The sequence below is a fragment of the Gymnoscopelus microlampas genome, assembly GCF_963454915.1.
Source record: "Gymnoscopelus microlampas genome assembly, chromosome: 13".
NCBI classification, from domain to species: Eukaryota; Metazoa; Chordata; class Actinopteri; order Myctophiformes; family Myctophidae; genus Gymnoscopelus; species Gymnoscopelus microlampas.
Window position 1 is genome coordinate 21,516,601 of NC_139950.1, and position 17,532 is coordinate 21,534,132.

A 17,532-nucleotide genomic window follows, 5' to 3' on the forward strand; every position below is an offset into this window, starting at 1 on the left:
ATCGATACAGTATGTACACTACCAGTTAACACTGAAGATCTTATAGTGTAGATGTTTGCTCAGCATCATTTTACAGGTACACAAGTTAACACACCGTGGTACATTATGGCCCCTGCTGGGGTGTTGAAATCTCGTGACAGCTTCAATCAGGACATCCAGGGAGACTATCATTGTGGCGTTGCTCACATGTTGAACAGGGCAAGGAGAATATACTTAGAAATCGTTGCTTTAGCCCGGACCGCTAGCACCTAGGCTCTAACGTAGCCTGACAGTGCATCGCGGGTTCGAGTCCCGTTCCCGACAATATTTACTGCATGTCTCTCCCCATCTCCCTCTCTCCCCGTTTCCTGTCCATCTCCAATTTCCACTATAAATAAAAGGCAGAAAAGCCGCAAAGAAATATCTTTAGAAATCATTGCTTTCGGGTCGAAACCTCCGATCTCCATTTTTCCCCGTAAATTAACGCCCTTCTTGATCATACTCCAGCGTCACACGAAAGCATCAAAAGTGGCAGATCTGTATGCTCGAAACGTGGCGTGAAGCGGCGTGTTTTGAGCTTGTAGATCTGCTACTTTTGTCAATTTTGTATTTGAATCCTTAAATGTAACAGTTTTGGACATACGAGGTTTCCACCCCGACAGAGACTAAATGCATTCATAATTCAGGAAGGGAGAGAGAGAATTAGGCCTTAACAGCTTCAACATGAAAAGCCTGTTCCACTTTCTCTTGCTCTGAGCAGTCACATGGATGTGTTGCGTCTCCAGAGGCTCCATCACAGCCATATTTGATGAGGAGAGATTATTGTGTGTTCAGGCTGAGGTTCCGCCGTCCTTGAACGAATAGTCAGTATTGTATGAGATGATTAATATCAAATGGTTCTCAAACCTTTTCATGTGAAGGACCCCCAAATTAATTAATTACAATTTTACAATTACAAAAAGTATTTGCCCGCAGACTCCCATCTAAAAGATTTTGTCCAGAAAATGTTGTCGTTAAAATGTTCCAAATTTGTAAACAAAATCTTCACAATCTTTTGATAATAGCATATCTACAAGCTCTCAACGCACCGCGATGTGGCGCGTTGTGAGCTTGTAGATCTTCTATTTTCAAATATCTGATGTATATACGGTTGAAGTTTGTTTGGTTGTTCATCGTTTTTTCATGTAAAGCGTCCTTGGGTTTAAGAAAGGCGCTATATAAATTCAAGCCATTATTATTATTAAAGTGGTTAAAATGATTGTTATGCTATTATAACTCATTTTGATGGGGACCCCCTGGAACACCCCCCCAAGGACCCCTGGGGGTCTCTGGACCCCACTTTGAGAACCACTGCTTTAAACTATAAAAATGGATCTCTACAGCACAGTCACCCGTAAAAATCCATATGCATTTATTGGACATAGTGAGTGATTCTGCAGCAAAAACATGTTCCGCCAATATATTCTCATGCAACCTCACAAACCGCAATTATTGGTTGACTATAATCAAACCACCCCATCCCCCATTGGTTACAAGCACTGTCATATCCTTTCAGTACATTGATATGTTGTGCAGGTGCACTGCAGTCGTGAACAAATATGACCATGATCAAATCATATTAGATTAACGGTTTGTGTATGTATACTATACTTGCTCCCCTCATGCTCACAATGCGGTGCATCGTGGCAGGTTCAGCTTGTAGACCTGCTATTTTCTGTTTGTTTTTTGCCTGTTGGCCAGAATAAGCATGCTAGGGTTCATGTGGTTAACCCCTGACTTTGTCATATGACAGTCTGGCACAGTCTGCCACGATGTGATGCATTGTGAGCTTGTAGATGTGCCATTTTTACCATTTTTTAAATGTACCTATGTTATGCTCACAGGGAAAGCCAGGTTGAATGTGGTTAAAGGCTCCAGCTTGTGATAGTTTGTTTGCTTGTGATAGCAGCAGATAGTTTTCTGAGAAACCGCAGATCATCTCTGTAAATTATCAATGACTCATCTCATTCTTGGTCAAGATCAAGGACTTGTAGTCTCAGATGTCTAGTGGCAAAATCCAGATAAATTTGAGAATCAGCCTAAAAAAAAAGAAAAAAGCAAAGATATCTCTGTACACAAGATTACTGATCTGGCAAGGTTTGTAAATCCTGTTCCATTAAATATGAATTTAGCCCCTGACCAATCACAAACAAGCAAGCATCACAAAAGGGGGATGGGTAGACAGACAGAAGCATCACACAAATCAACTTGATTTCCGGGTATGTAGACACTAGACCGTTTAAATTACATGAGTGACCCCTCGTGAAAAAACACTATTGAATCACTACTCATAACTACTACAAAATGTCTACACAAAAACTACCATTTCATTACTCAATTGCTATTGCGATTAGTAGTGATTTATGTAGTGATTTCAATAGTAAAATGTGGAGAAATGTCCCGTTTCAGTACTTAATCACTACTGATAATTACTACATAATTACTATTCAAATCACTGTCTGGCTGCTACTTAATTACTTCAGCCTCACTATAGGCTTTTTGGAAAGAACTATACAATCACTACACATTCATTGTTGAATTACTGCTGCAGCTCTACACAATCCCTATGGAAAATATTCATGTAGTATTTTATCACTACTGATCACTAATGAATTACTTTGTGTTCCTACACAAACCCTTTTGATTCACTTTTTAAACATTACACAATTATCATTCAGTTACTACTGTCTTACTATTAAACAAACCCTTTTGAATTACCTCTGAAATTCTACAGAATGCTTACACATTTACCGCTGTTTCTCTTAACAATCCCTACTGAATCACTCCATGTTTGTGTGTAGTGTTATGTAGTGTTCTATCACTACTGATCACTAATGAACTACTTTTTGTTTCTACACAAACCCTTTTGAATCACTTTTAAAACATTACAGAATCATCATTCAATTACTTCTGTCTTACTATTAAACAAGCCCTTTTGGATTACTTCTAAAACTCTATAGAATGCTTACACATTTACCCCTGTTTCTCTTCAAAATCCCTACTGAATCACTCCATCTTTGTGTGTAGTGTTATGTAGTGTTCTATCACTACTGATCACTAATGAATTACTTTGTTTCTACACAAACCCTTTTGAATCCCTTTTAAAACATTACAGAATTATCATTCAATTACTTCTGTCTTACTATTAAACAAACCCTTTTGAATTACTTCTGAAAGTCTACAGAATGCTTACACATTTACCGCTGTATCTCTTCACAATCCCTATTGAGTCACTCCATCCTTGTGTGTAGTGTTCATGTAGTGTTTTATCACTACTGATCACTAACAAATTACTTTTTGTTACTACTTAAACCCTTTTGGGTAACTTTTAAAGCTCTACACAATTGTCATTCAATTACTTCTGCCTTACTATTAAGTAATGACAACATCTACTCATTACTTGACCACTGCATATCAGCAATTTCTGATGATGAAACTGGTTACATTACCATTTATCAATTCAGAATCATGCTCAGGTTCAGTTATTCGAGGGGACATGAAATCAATCAATTATAACAATTATATAACATTTATATAACAATAACAACAATAACAATACAAATATCAATACAAAATATATTATCTGTCTGGCAGTACATTCATTGCTGTAGTTGGACTCCATTTACAGTGGCAGCCAAGTTCAGTTTGAATCAGATCTGGGCCACATCCAGATTGGAATCCGATTGGTTTTAATGGTCACGTGATGTTAATACCGTTCGGATTCCAATCTGGATGTGGTCCAGATCTGATCAGATTATCCAGGCTGTATGTTTAACAAAAGAGGAATAAAAGGAGCACTGTAGCCAGTGTGCATTAATTTCTTATCAGGTTTGGAGTGAATAATAGGTCTGACTCAACCTGAGCACAGACAGGCACTCACTTTCACTAGGACAGCGACCCCATTTACAGTGGCGGCCAAATTCAGTCTGAATCAGATCTGGGCCACATCCAGATTGGAATCCGATTGGTTTTAATGGTCACGTGATGTTAATACCGTTCGGATTCCAATCTGGATGTGGCCAAGATCTGATTACCGGTGTAAATGGGGCCTAAGGCATGCCCTTGAACAACAACAATATAAATAAAAACAATATCAATACAATTAACACACAGAATTGTTCTGAGGGGAAACTTGATAACGATTCTTTGTCTGTCATTTGGACTTGTGATGGTGTCCCAGTTTTTCGTTCGTCCAAATACTCTATTTGGCCTTTACAAACACAACTAATTGAGCTGCCGCCCAAACTGCGGAAACAACATATAATGGTGACAGCCCTTTGGTTTGGACCGAGTAAGCCAAAAATGGAAACTTTCTTAGCTCCATACATTGCTGAATGTACTAAACTGGCTAAAGATGGTTTTGAGTGGACAAATCCCATCACGGGTAAAAAACTGATTTCCAAAGTTTTCAACCTTATTTGTACTGCCGAAGCTGTTGCAAGACCGCTTCTCAAAAATACACCAAAAAAAAACACAAGATGCTTGCCCTTGAACAACAATATAAATAAAAACAATACATATACATATATAAAATTAAAAAAAACGGGGACCCCATTTACAGTGGCAGCCAAGCTCAGTCTGAATCAGATCTGGGCCACATCCAGATTGGAATCCGATTGGTTTTAATGGTCACGTGATGTTAATACCGTTTGTATTCCAATCTGGATGTGGCCCAGATCTGATTATCTTTTATTTTTTTTCAGCTAAGGTCTAGACTTCATTACGTATATTTGGAGGTGAAGGGTCAGTCTTCTGTGATGTCTTCTTTTTTGGCCCACCGGTCTTCTTGGGACGTTTTGGCTTCCCTACCTTGTCCTCGTAGTTAAGCTTTGCTGTCACCACCTTAAGAACTTTCTTTTTGGGAACGCCGCATTTCTCCATCACGTAGGCTGTATGAGGGAGAGAAAACAGATTAATGATTAAAATTGAATTCTGGGTAACAGACTAGAGCAATGCTGAACCATCATCGCCCAGTAGTGCCATTCAATGACCAATGGGAGAGATAACAACCGCTGGAACACACCCACCTTTGTCAGGTTAGGATTGTTTGGGCTCCGAGGGTATGATCCATAAGACATAGATATTAGGGCTGTCCCGATGACACAATTTTAACCGTGGTGTGATTAAGTGTCTCAGAAGTACGGTATGCGACAAAAATTGCAATGGCCCACCCCACCCTTTTCTAACCTCATCCTTTTTGTGGGGAAGGCAAATGTGTTTAAAGCGTTGTAAGCTTGCCAAGCGGCTATTTTCAGCAAAAAGCTTTCCCCACAATAATATAAGACAGAACATACACTAGTATAGAGCTCTGAGGGACTTCGCTCAACAATATGGAGTTCAGGTGGTTAACAGCAATTTTACACTTGAATTACTATATATAAATAACCTACAATGAATAAGCTTTACAGTGTTGCTTTTTAAATAGCACAGCAGAGATGAGTTTTTACTGTATTTTAATGTTCACTTAGTCTTCATTGCTGTGTATGCTTTTGTAATGCTTTGTGACCATTTCGTGTGAGCCGTGGTTTGTGTGGTATATCTCCCCATTGCGGTTTGAAACAGAAATATTGCGGTATGCGATTAATGCGACAGCCCCAATAGATATGCCTCTAATGTAGAGTCATTATGATCCCAAAGATTTTTAAAACCATCCTACTGTGTGCTCTCGCCCTGTGTCTCTATATCCTTCCGGGTGGGAGGGACATCACGACAGACCCTTGACTGTCGACCTAAAGTTGTGTCAAATGTTAACATTTCAGGTCATGAAGCAAGAAACAATCATTTAAAATCTCACCAACAACAGCTTGAAGCTTCCGCGGGTCAAGCATGGGCTTCGGGGTGGCAACGTCTTTCTGGATGTTGCACTTCTTTCCTGTAATTAGGGGTGGGCAATATGGACAAACATTGTATCACCATTTTCAGCTAATTATCAGGATAACCATAATTATCACAATCACTTTTGCTATTATTTTAGGATGATCATCATTATGATTGGCATACAATGATTAATTGTATTATGATTACTAATTATACACACAGGCCGACTCAGTATAGGAATGAGATATATGCTGCTAATAGATAATTTCCACTAAAGTGTATTAATTACATAGTCCCCATCCAGAATTGAAGTCAAATTATTGTTTTAGACATGCGACAAATACAAGAACATAATATAGCTGCAAGCAGCGATAATACGGGGCCAGTGAATAGAGAGAGAGAGAGAGACATGGAAACGGAATAGATTGAAGAGAGAGAGAGTGACATGGAAACAATAGATTGATGAGAGAGAGAGATGGAAACATAATGGTTTGATTGGACATCTCAACCTACTGCCATTAACAGGATTTGAACTCTCAACCTTCAGACTAATAGGCTGCAACACTACCTATAGTGCTATAGCTTTGTCCAGGCTGATATTGTCTGTTGAAGATCATAAACTCTTGCCTTCTTTCATGAACCAAGCCCCTGTTTCACTAACACCAAGATCACTCGTTCACAAACCATTTACCAATGAAGAAATTGTACATCTCCTCAGAACCAAAACTAGTGAAAGTAGCCGATCTACAAGCTCACAAACCATGAAAAGTTGTGAGATTGTAGATCAGCTATTTTCAGAATGAAGTATGTCATACGTTGAAAAAACGTACTCTCAAATAAGCATTTCAGGTTATCTTTACCATTTGCACATGTATTCATTGATACAGTCATTTTGTTTGCAATTCAACTTAAATTAAGTCTGCATCAAGTGAGGCTTGAACTGGCGACCTTGAGATTGTGAGGCATTCATTTAAGTGAGACGCCATTGGCCCAACAGACAAGTAACTGTGAAAAAGGAGATCACACAGATGATACAGTTTCACGCAAATAGCTGAAAATCCTGGGTTTAAGTGTTTTTCAAACTGCTCAAAATTGCGGAAAATCTAAGGGCGGAGCTTAATGGTCAAACTGATACGTGTGTTCCTCATGAGTCAAGGCACATGTGTAAGCAAGTTTCACGACTTTCGGCCAAACGAGGCATGACTTATGCCTGTTTAAAGTCTGCCTTTTCAAAAAATTGCTATAGCGCCCCCTTTTGGCCAATTGGAGTAAGATTGGTTTCAGTGATATTTGGAATGACCCTGTACATTTCTGCAAAGTTTCAAAGAAATGTGAGTCTGCATGTATGTTTTAGGCACAGATGAATAATTTTCATAAAACTGTAATAGTTAAAATCTATATCCTCCTGGGATTTTTGAGCAATCTGCACGAAACGTTTAACACTTGAACTTTGGACCTCTGCCTACAAAAATTTCCAACGGATTTTCCATAAGTGAAAAAATGCAGAAGTTAGGAGCCAATGACTGTTTTTCATATAATTCAAAATGGTGGGCGATCTAAAGGTCAGAGGTCAAAAGTCAGACCACGAAAGTTGTCGGGCATGAAGAGACGCATGTGTGTATCGAAGTTTCATGGTTGTAGGTCAAACAGGGCATGAGTTGTACCTGTTCAAAGTTGGCACTTTCAATTGAGTGCTATAGCGCCACCCTTTGACGAATGAGTGTGAGAATTATTTCTTGGTAGTTTTTCATGAGCATCTACCATATGGCCGAGTTTCTTAAAAAGCGTATGCACGGTTAAGCCAGAACTGGCAAAAACAAGTATTTTTCAAACTGCTCAAAATTGCGGAAAATCTAAGGGCGGAGCTTAATGGTCAAATCAATACGTGTGTTCCTCATGAGTCAAGGCACATGTGTAAGCAAGTTTCACGACTTTCGGCCAAACGAGGCATGACTTATGCCTGTTTAAAGTCTGCCTTTTCAAAAATTGCTATAGCGCCCCCTTTTGGCCAATTGGAGTAAGATTGGTTTCAGTGATATTTGGAATGACCCTGTACATTTCTGCAAAGTTTCAAAGAAATGTGAGTCTGCATGTATGTTTTAGGCACAGATGAATAATTTTCATAAAACTGTAATAGTTAAAATCTATCTCCTCCTGGGATTTTTGAGCAATCTGCACGAAACGTTTAGCACTTGAACTTTGGACCACTGCCTACAAAAATTTCCAACGGATTTTCCATAAGTGAAAAAATGCAGAAGTTAGGAGCCAATGACTGTTTTTCATATAATTCAAAATGGTGGGAGATCTAAAGGTCAGAGGTCAAAAGTCAGAGTGTGAAAGTTGTTCAGCATGAGGAGACGCATATGTGTATCCAAGTTTCATGGCTGTAGGTCTAACAGGGCATGAGTTGTACCTGTTCAAAGTTGGCATTTTCAATTGAGTGCTATAGCGCCACCTTTGGACGAAAGATTGTGAGAATTATTTTTTGATCGTTTTTCATGACCATCTACCATATGGCCGAGTTTCGTAAAAAGCGACAGCACGGTTCAGCCAGAACTGCGAAAAGTGGCAGAAGTGACCGAATACTGCCAATAACAATACGGTTCCAGAGCAGAGCTCTGGCCCCGTAATTATTGAACTCAATTCTCTGTGGCATGAATAATCAATAGAAAAGGTCATTTTGTGGGCTCCCGCTGGCCTACTGCGCATATCACAAATGTCTCTGATGTCGCCGGTTCGACTCCCGATCCGGGCGACCTTTGTCTCTCTCTCTACCAGTTTCCTGTCAGTATGCTGTCGTATCAATAAAGGCATTAAACCAATCCCGGGCTCCCCCAGAGTTAGTGTCGAAGAGTCCTTGAGCAAGACTCTGAACCCCTGGTTGCTCCCAGTGAGCAGGTTGGTGCCTTGCATGGTTTCCTCCGCCATTGGTGTATGGATGCGTGTGTGAATGGGTAAATGTAATGCAATATTTGTAAAGCGCCTTGGATTAAAGGCGCTATATAAATGAACCATTGAGACCATTGAGCACACCCCTACCTGTGATGCTGCATTGTGCTAGTTCAGTTCTGCTGAACAGGAGGGTCAGGAGACCGTTTGTTAAGGCTGAGTGCTTGGAGTGGTCGATGTACCGGAGGGAGTGCTCTGGCACAAGAACCCCTCCTCCAATGTCAGTCTGAAAAAGAAACAGAACCGTGTACAGAATAACTTCAGAAATTATTGAATATTACTAGTAGTAGTAAGCTATTTACCACGAGAGAGAGTGGGTTATGCGAGTGCAAAACAACCCAGAAACAGTGGCTTTATCAGACCATAACACACGACCCTCGAGTGGTAAATTGCTTTTCTACCACTTCGACCATATAAATGAAAGAAAACATGCAAGGCTATTGAGTTACAATCCTTAATTGTTTCAGAATACACTCAGCATGGTAGGGTAGGCTTGCCCATGTGACTGCTATAAGCCAATCAGAATGTCTCCTTGCAACACAAAAGTGGGCGGGGAAAAAAACAGAGGGTTGTTAGCCCACAACTTTTTTTTTAAGTCAATCAGAATCCAGTATCCAATCATGTGACCAAAAAAAGTGGTAGAAGTTATAGTAGTTATCGACAACACTGACAAATGTCTAAGGTTAGAGCTGGATAGCTGAGAAGTGGCACGTGACAAAAACAGTCAAATTAATACTGGCTTTAGACCACGTAGATTAGGACATTTTCTATCAAATTGGGGGTTCTTGAAATAAATAAGTAAATATAATATTGTGTAACAACTACCTCTTTTTGTGCAGCTTTTGACAGGGCCTCAGGGTGACCCCTGTGTCTAAAGCCCCCGAGAGAGCTTCAACTCGGCTCAGAAGTTCTGGGAGATCTGTAAAGATGTACAAAAACAAATCATGTAATTTAAATCAGAATCATTTCTGAATATTTGGAATTCAACAATATATATCACTTCTGTAAGTTTAACCTTAGATCCTAAATGCTCAGTAAAATACCTGATGACATCTACACCAGATCACGAGATCTACAAGCTCACAACGCGTCACATTGTGAGCTTGTAAATCGGCTTTTTTGGGGAATGTTCCCCCAGAATAGGGATGCTAAGGTTCAAGTGGTTGAACGTCAAGTATACATTTATTTGCAGTCAGTACTGCTGCAAACTGATGGACATTTCATGCTGTGGAAAGATGGGGATATTTACGTAGAGTAAAATGATACAAGATCCTAAAAATGTAACAGTGTAATTCAGGGGTACCGTGAATGAAAGGTTATGGTAAACTAATGGACCCTTATATACCTTTTAACTCTTAAGATGCTAAAATGATACGTTTCATTTTACGCTCTCAAGAGTTGAACTATTGTTGAAAATCTGCATTGCTAAAATAACTTGAACTTACTGTCAAAGAGCAGCATACTGCTTCTCAGCTGAGAGTTCTCTTTAAATTAATAAATTAGTCATAATCCCGTTATCAAGACAATTTAAATAATAAAATAAACAATGTGTAGAGTTGGGTCATTGACTTCAAAAACATCAGCCTACGCACTTATTATCAATACAGTAATAGTAGGCTAAAAAGCCTACACAAACAGTATTTCTGTGTGTCAACACTCACCTAAAATGTCCGCCGCTTCTTCTTCATCCTTTTATCTTCTCTGAAGCCGGTTTATAATTATTTTTGATGAATCCAAAGCAACGCAATTTATCTAACTTTCTATTTAAGTGCTGCAGGCTCGAGACAACATTCATTCTCCCCGCGCAGTCGCGAGCATGCTGAGACATTGTTGCCAGATTTTGTGAGTGAAATAAGCAGCCAGGTCTGTGAAAACAATTAAGCCCAAAAGAAGCGACATTTGCAGATTTTAAAATAGCCGATCTACAAGCTCACAGTGCGTCGCATTTGCAATGCATTTTGTGGGCTTGTAGATCTGCTATTTCTACTATCAAAAAGAAGTGAAATCTTTCACTAATATTTACAAGCAATTGAAGCAACTTTACAGAAAAACAAGCCCAAAGTCGCTTATAATAAGCAGATATGGCAACACTGCTCAGGGCCCATAATGCACTTCTCTGTAAAAAAAAAGAAAAAAGAATAGATGTACAAGCTCACAACTCATCGAATTGCGACAAGATGTAGATCTGTAGATCTGTTCATTTTGGTAACCATAGCAATAAAAAGTGTTATTTAGAATCAAACTAGCATTATTTGCCAATTGCGATAAAATAAATATATTATCTATGTCACATCACAAGAAAAGGACAAGAAATGTAAAATAAAATAAAATAAAATAAAATATACTGTATAGGCCTACTGTATACTGTATATACTGGGGGGGGGGGGGTATTGTAACAGAAGAAAAACCTCACAGTCTAATGGCAGGTATGATGTGTGATTCTTAGATTTTGTATTTATTTATTTTTTTATTGATGAAGATTTTCGATTTTTGGGTGGGAAATGTTTTGAAATAATATATAGTAATATATTTTTGTAAGAAACAAACAATTGAAGGGATCTTTCCTTGTGATGTGTCCATGACCCACAAATGGGCCCCGACCCACTGTTTGGGAAACAGTGATCTAACCCTGTGGTTCTCAACCCTTTCAGGCCGCGACGTCCCAAAATAATCATATTTGAGCTGGGGACCCCCCACCCTGATAAGCACTTGGAATGTAGGAGTTGATGCATTTACGTTTAGTTTGACTCTATTGTGAAAATAGCAGATCTTCAAGCTCACAACGCCTCGCAAGGAAGGTGTTGTGAGCTTGTAGATGCTATTTTCAAAAAGTTTTCTTATATTATTATTATTGTTAGACAATTTGGCCAATGTTTGACCATTTTTATATTATAGTTTGTTACTTTTGATGGAGTAATGGTGTTTTGTTTTTTTAGGTATTAAAAAGGTCTTAAAGGTCCTTAAATTGTCACTTCACTGTCATCTGGGGACCACCCCCAAATCATGTGGGGACCCCCCTGGGAGTCCCGATCCACATGTTGAGAACCACTGATCTAACCAAACCTGACCAGCTGCTGAGCTGGTCTTTGCTGGTCTGTCCAGTGTCCAGCCATCTGACCAGCTAAGTCTAGCTGGTAAGCTGGTCTTTGCTGGGCAGTCCACCCATTTGACCAGCAAAGACCAGATCAAGTAGAGTAAGAACTCTACTTGATCAATTACATGGCTTCGTAGTAAAGCAGTAATGTTTTAATAGCTTTTTCACTACTCGACTTCTGTAGAGGATTGTCGTGTTTTTACTATATCTTCACTACACAATCAAGTAGTAAAAACTCTACATAATCACTATTTGAATGCCCTTGTAGTAAAGCAGTAATGTTTAACAGCTTTTTCACTACTCAGCTTCTGTAGAGTATTATATAGTGTTTTTACTACACATTCACTACACAACCTAGTAGTAAAAACTCTACATAATCACTATTTGAATGCCCTTGTAGTAAAGCAGTAATGTTTTAACAGCTTTTTCACTACTCGGCTACTGTAGTGGATTCTGTAGTGTTGTTACTACACATGCACTACACTAGCAGGTAGTAAAAACTCTACTTGATCACTTTTTTAAATATTTGTAGTGATTCTGTATAGTAGTTACTGCATATTCACTACACAAGCCAGTAGTAAAATCTCTACACAATCTCTATTTAAATGCCCTTGTAGTAAAGCAGTAATGTTCTAACAGCTTTTTCACTACTCGGCTTGATTACTACTGGGAACACTACTGTTTCACTAAGAAACTCTACTGATGTATTGTGAATAGTGAATAAATTACAGATTTACTACACAATTGCTACAGGTGACTATACAGCCACTACTACACAAGTAGCTTTTGTGTAGTAATTCAGTAGCAGTTTTTCATGAGGGACAGGCAAGGAAACGACAGGATATGGTTAGGAGGAAGAGACCAGAGAGACGTTACAATGTCTGTTAGTATTCACTGCATTTCCCTCAAGGTGGCAAAGAAAAACCCTTTAACTTCCTGCAGAACAAGTATCACCATGGCATTGTCTTATAACACTGGTCTGAATAATTGCAAAGCTTTGTGCAAAAATTTAGATATACAGTACATTATCAAAAAAGGCAACAACCTTAACAAAATGTTTAGAAATACTAAACAAAAAACTAAAACAAGTAATTTTTAAAGAAGGTAATTTTGTCCCTTTTGATTTTTATCCCCTATAACACATTTTATTTGACCAATTTGTCATTGTATATTATTTCCGAGATTCAATTTCCCGCAATGATATATTTCTCGATATTGAACGAATAACATCTTACCATAAATTGTCAACCGATCTACCTCCCTGGGCCCTCATTCATGAAATGTTGCACACAAACATAAATCTGTGTAATTGTCTCCAAGCAAAGTAGGATACATAATGTTGTACCTATACTTAGGAATTTGTATATTTGCAAATTTTAAGCACTTTCAGGGTCCTGTCAGAGCATCTGATTCAAACAGGGAGCATAATAAAGCCCATCTGCTTTAAATTTGTAAGCTTTCAGCTGAAGAAATGTTTGAAGCTTTCTCAATATAAGAAGTTTGTGTTGCTTCTTTTTGCAGCCATTTTTGAGGCATTTCAAGTTCAATACACAAACAAAAAAACAACAGAAAAATAGGAAAGGTTTGGTTGACAGTAAGGTTGAGTAAGTGAGGTTCAGATAGGCAGATTATGATACAAGACGCCCTTGGGCACGGACGTTTACAAGCCCTCTCTCATGAGCGTTCTCCAACATTGTCAGAAGTCTTGGTGTAAAGTTTGACCCTCAATTAAACTCACTCACTTCAAAAATGATGGTTTCTTTCTTGTTACAAGAACATGTTCAAGGTGAATGTTTTTAGACTATTTTTCTCACTAGGACTTTTGAGGCTCTGTTATTGACATGAATGACTAATCCCTTTAACTATGTACAGTAAGAAGAAATGCTAATAACAGCAACTTCATGCAGAGCCCCTGAGCTCTTGGGCCCCTGGGCATGGGCCCAGTAGGCCCGTTCCGAAATCCAGCCCTGGCCACTATAACAAATCCTGCAGCAGGAAAGGTCTGATACCATAATAGGTTATTTGGGGGCATTTTTTCATTTAAATGAGAGTCGCTGACTGGGCATTAGCACGGTGGTTTAGAATGTGTGGGATTTACAAAGACAAATGATTACAGGTATGCGAGAGGTTGTGCATATATTTTAGGGATAACTTATCTTGTAGTGGCGAACATTCTAAAAGTTGTACGTAGGAAGTGAATTTAGAAAATGTTCTTTGAAAATGTTCTAAGAATGATGAATGAGGGCCTTGGGTTGTACCCTTATTATATCTTCGCACTGATGTCCTTAAATAACCGCTGTCACTATGCCTTAATCTATACAATCGTACATTACATTACATTGTCTCCATCTCTTTCTTTCGCTCTCATAGTTGTCCGATGTCCTTTGCCCCCTCAGTTCCCTTTATTTTTGTGTCTCTTTCCCCTCTTGCCGTAGTCCACTCTTATCTCACGGCACTCTCCTGCACACAGCATCCTGTTTGCACTGGTGCAGGACAAACACTGTCTCTGTGTGACGCCCAAGACATTTCACAGGCTATCACATTTTCTGCATGGGCCTGATATCTCTATAATTGGGCTCTTCCTGCACAGGGAGTTGGTGTGAGAGAGAGAGAGAGAGAGAGAGATAGAAAGAGATGGAAAGAAAAAGAGGGACGGAAAGTGGGAGGACAGGAGGGGAAAAAAAAGTGAGCGAAAAAGAAAGTGAGGTCAGCGGCAGCAGAGGGTCAGCTTGGATTTCCACCAGGACCCCATTAACAAGGTCTTATATGAGCCCATCCTCTCCCATACAATTATTTCTGTCAACGCGTTACTATGTGGAGCAGAAAAATCAACATGATGACCAAGTAAAAAAAAAAAGTTAAATCCATCACAGTTCATCTAACAATCCCAAAATGGGACAAACGAGAAAAAAAAAACACTCCGCCCCACCTCAAACACCACCCTCAAGAAAACGAATCAGGCTATCTATGTCGAAAATATGTTCGAATCGAGACTAAACCTGCCAAGTAGCCCTCTCTCATAACGGCTCCCTGAGGCACTGACCTTCATAATGTGCCAGAGAACTGGACTCCCAAAATAAACAGAGTAGAGAGCTCTGGGTTTCCACAACACAGGGCCCAGACTCCTGACCTCAGCCACACAAAGCGTGGAAGATTTATGCTTCCAAACCACCAGAACATCCCTTAGTGGTAAGCTAAGGACCTGGGCCAGACCCAAGAAGTTGGGCACCACTACTACTGTACTGTCGCGCGCACGCTAGTTGTAGACAGATGCTAAGGGTCCGTTCGCATTGAGATTTGCTAGGCAGAAAACTACTTGTGTCTCCCCATGTATTTCAATGAGCCTCATCCATCAACAAAGTGAAACTCTTGTTAGTGAAATAACACCATTCAGCAAAAAAAGTAGTTAAAATTTGTCGGATCGCATTGGCATGTCATCCAGTAACGGACTGCAAGAGAAGCAACATCTTGAACTGCTCAATGACAACAGAACCCCAACTAGTATTTGTCTAAGTAGTGTTTGTCTAGTTTTTGATAGATGGCAGGTTTGATTTACTTAACTGTTTATACTAATTACTGTACGAGTAGTGTTTCTGTTAAGAGACTGAACTATACTATTTTCAATAAGAAGAGAACTACTTTTTGGACACAGTTCGTCCCTGGTCAGGGTAGGTTTAGACTGAAAGAACGAGCCCAATCGATGGTCTTGAAGGGCGGAGCCAAACCCAGGCACTGGATTCCAGCGCCTGGGTTTGGAGCACTCTGATTGGTTAGGAGATAACAAGGTCCTAAGACCAGCGTTCCTGCAAGGTTCTCCCAGGCTTTTTTTCTTTTGAAACAAAAAAAAAGGCATGGGTTTCCGAGGCTAGGGTAGGTTAGCCTCCTGTTGAAATGGGGTAACAGCATGAGTAATGGGTTCTATGTAAATTTAGATCCCATTAGTATAGCTGTGGTTTAATCAAGCGCAATCATCTACAGAATGTATTTCTGTTCATCTGTCATGGTGTTAGCAATGTCGTCCTTATGCATTTTGTCCATGTTAAATTAAGTGTAAAACCGTGAGAACGCAAGTTAGTACGTTTTACACACAGAAATAAAGGAAGTGGTCAAGCCATGGGGCCCTACATAAGACATTTGTTTCAATATGAAGGTGTGCTGGTTATAGTATTCATAGTCAATAAAACGTCATTAGGTCCCCTGGCCAAGTAGGTGGCTGTTAACAAGGAAGTAGGGCACTTATGACTTCATCCTAATTACACCTGGAATGTTATTAGGGATGAGGTCGTTATTTTAGTGTTAACTGTGATTTCTAGGCATGTTCTCAGATACCACCGTTGTCAGGAAGAAACCACATTTCATTTGTTTTATGTTTTTAGCGGTGCCAACCGCTCTAAGCTTGACTTTGTCCGTATGTCCGTCCGTCCGTCCGTCCGTCCGTCCGTCGTATGAGCCTGGGATGAGCACGGCAAAATAGAAACACATACAAACACACGCGCACACACACACACACACACACACACAAACACACAGACGTGGACACTGCCTATGCCATCTCTCCTCTCATTGCCCACACGTACCACTGGTTATCAAAGAGGGGTCCAGGGACCCCCAGCGTATGTTACAGTATGTCCGAGCACGGGATGAGCACGGGATTTTAAACAGCTATAACTCCAGTGTGCAGCATGCCACCAAGTCCAAATTTGGTATGTGAACTTAGACCACCAATAGGGACGAGCATGAATTGCTGAAGCCCCGCCCCAGGGTTCCAGGGACCCCCAGCGTATGTTATGTCCGTCCGCCCGTATGAGCACGGGATGAGCACGGGATTTTAAACAGCTATAACTCCAGTTTGCAGCATGCCACCAAGTCCAAATTTGGTATGTGGACTTAGACCACCAATAGGGACGAGCATTAATTGCTGAAGCCCCGCCCCCTCTGTCTTCCCATTGGCTGGCCTTTAAACTGCCATAACTCAAGTTCGCAGCATGCTACAGAGTACAAATTTTGTACATGGACTAAAAGCACAAATAGGGACGCACTGTAATTACTTAAGCCCCGCCCCCTCTGTCTGCCCATTGGCTGGGCTTTAAACAGCCATTATTCCTGTTTGCAGCATGCTACCAAGTACAAATTTGGTAAGTGGACTCAGACGACCAATAGGGACGAACTGAAATGAGTTAAGCCCCGCCCCAAAGGCACCGCTTCCTTCACACAGGGTGTGATTTTTTCATTAATGAATGCCCTATTTCGTATGATACTTCATGCCAAAGTAGCCGATCTACAAGCTCACACAATATGTCGCATTGTGGTGCATTGTGTGATGCTACGTTTGAAAAAGTGAGAATATTTGACGATTTAAAATGTACGCCTATAATTAAATTCCCACAATAGGGACACCAGGATGAAAGTGTTTAAGTCTGTCTGTGGGTTTCATAAACTAGAGGTTTGGGCAGCTACGCGGACCTCACATCTAGAGTTCGGGGCCCTCACACCTAAGTCGCACCAGCGATCCGACAGATATTCCCATATATGGAGATCTCTGTATCCGTCAGTCCTTGTCCCTTTTGTGCCCATAATGGAGCTGACTGATGTGTTTGCGCCTGATGCCATGACGACACATTGAGGTTAGACAACACACTCCATATTTGGGCGTA

General features: G+C 40.1%; 1 protein-coding gene and 1 long non-coding RNA gene across 2 annotated transcripts in view; both read right to left on the bottom strand.

The window, feature by feature from the left end:
- The window catches only part of inpp5a (inositol polyphosphate-5-phosphatase A), a 176,284-nt gene that overhangs the window by 136,371 nt on the left and 22,381 nt on the right, over positions 1-17,532 (bottom strand). The gene's annotated exons all lie outside the window — the stretch shown is intronic.
- Positions 4,733-8,918, bottom strand: LOC311058822. The gene is made up of 3 exons (XR_014602082.1): positions 8,875-8,918; positions 5,813-5,890; positions 4,733-4,907 (listed from the first exon to the last, which is right to left on the bottom strand). It is a non-coding gene; the product is annotated as an uncharacterized lncRNA (long non-coding RNA).